Raw genomic sequence first — 2118 nt, 5'->3', positions numbered from 1 at the left:
CAACAATGTGAACTTTGATAAGCAGTTCTCAACAATTATTTGTTATTATTAAAGTTTAACATTATAAAATTAACAAAAATAATATAAAACTCATATCCTGGCGAAATAGCCACATGGCAGCTGAAAACCATATATTCCCTTCCCATTCTCCCGCCGTTCCCTAGCTTGTCGTGCATTCTTTCCAAAAATCGGGACTTTTTTAAAGGGACGCGAGACAAATTGTTAAAAATCGGGACTGTCCCACCAAAAGCGGGACGTCTGGTCACCTTAATGTAAAACGCTTCCCAGTCCTGGGCCGTCCTCACAACCGTCGCTGTATTGGGCCCACTGTTGCAGGCACTCCTTGCGAGCCTTCCTGTGTTTCACGTATCCTCCACTTATGGACTATGATGTCCTTCTCCAGGGCTGCCCCCTCCTAATGACAGGTCCACAGTGCATGTGTGCAGTTTTGCCATCCTCCCTTTCCAGGAATGTTTTGGCTGTGCTTTCTCCAAAACAGATTTGTTCTGGCAATTCATGGTATATTCAATACTCTTCCCCAACACCATAATTATTATTAAAGGCGTCTGTTCTCCAGTTTTCCTTATCTGCTGTCCAACATTCATGTGCTTCTGAGACGATGGAAAATACCATGGCTTGGATCAGGTGCACCTTGGTCTGGAGTCAAAGTGGGAACAGTCACGAAGTAGCAAGTGATCTGTAAGCGCTCCCAAACACCCATGGAAGCAGCAATCCGGAAACAGCATGCAGCAGTGCTTTGGGCAAATCTGCTACAAAAGATCTCCAGATTCAGGCAGCTCACTTTTCCCACTTCGATTGAAAGTTCCCCAGCCGTAGCTGAGTGACCTGCCTGATGCTGGCCTGAGTCCCTTTGGTTTCCTGGAGTCACTAGGTTGGTTGTCAGGTAGAGTGTCAAAAAGAGCCCTGGTACCGTGGTGGGTTATGCGTGGGGCTGCTAACTGCAAGGTCAGGGTGTAGAAACTACCAGCCACTCGCCAGGAGAAAGATGAGGCTCCCTAGTGCAGTAAAGACGTCCAATCTTGGGAAGCGGTAGGGCAGTTCTCTGCCCCAGAGGGGGGCTGTGAGTCAACATCAGCTGGAGAGCAGCGAGTGAGAGAGTACCGAAAGTTAACAGGCACCGTTCCATTTAATCCTCTCACCACCATAAAGCAGATTACAGAAACTTTAGCCAAAAATAAGTCTCCAGGAATTGACAGAATACCCATTGAAGTATCTTCATAAGCCGATGAAGCGCTGGCAGCACTCATTTTGCCTGTGCCAGGACACGTGGAAGACCGCTCCCTGGCCAACTGACTGGAAGAGATCCACATTTGTACCCATTCCAAAGAAAGGTGACCCAGCAGAATGCACACATTATATAGAGAGCAATATCATCAAAATCAGCAAATAACTTTCCTGGAGATCAACAACAGGTGCAGCAATACATTGAAAGGGAACTTGCTAGAGCAGTGGTTCTCAACCTTCCTAATGCCACAACCCTTTCATACAGTTGTGGTGACCCCCCAACCATACAATTCTTTTCATTGCTACTTCATAACTATAATTTTGCTACTGTTATGAATCAGGCGACCCCTGTGAAAGGGTCATTCGACCTCCAAAGGTGTCGCAACCCACAGGTTGAGAACCACTGTACTACAAGTTCAAGTTGAATTCAGATGAAAACATGAAACAAAGACTATCATTGCTAATCTCAGATGAATCTTGGCCTAAAGCAGAGAATGCTAGAAATATGTTCACTTGCATTTCTTGACTCTGCAAAGGTACTTGACTGTGTGAATCAAAACAAACTATGGATAACGTTGAGAAGGGAATTCCAGAACACTTCACTGCGCGTGGTTCAAGAGGCAGTTGTGCGAACGGAACAAGGGCACACCGCATGGTTTAAAATCAGAAAAGGTGTGTGTCAGGGTTGTGTCCTTCACCATACTTGCTCAATTTGGGTGCTGAGCAAATGATTAGAGAAGCTGGGTTCTATGAAAAAGAACTTGGCATCAGGATTGGAGGAAGGCTTATTAACCCGCGATATGCAGATGACACAACGTTGCTTGCTGAAAGTGAGGAAGACTTGAAGCACTTGCTGATGAAGATCAATGATTG

This window comes from Echinops telfairi, unplaced genomic scaffold (assembly GCF_000313985.2).
Source record: "Echinops telfairi isolate 266 unplaced genomic scaffold, ASM31398v2 ScPeMD7_7457;HRSCAF=8495, whole genome shotgun sequence".
Classification (NCBI taxonomy): Eukaryota; Metazoa; Chordata; class Mammalia; order Afrosoricida; family Tenrecidae; genus Echinops; species Echinops telfairi.
The sequence above is the reverse complement of the archived record's forward strand: the minus strand, read 5'-3'. Positions refer to the sequence as shown.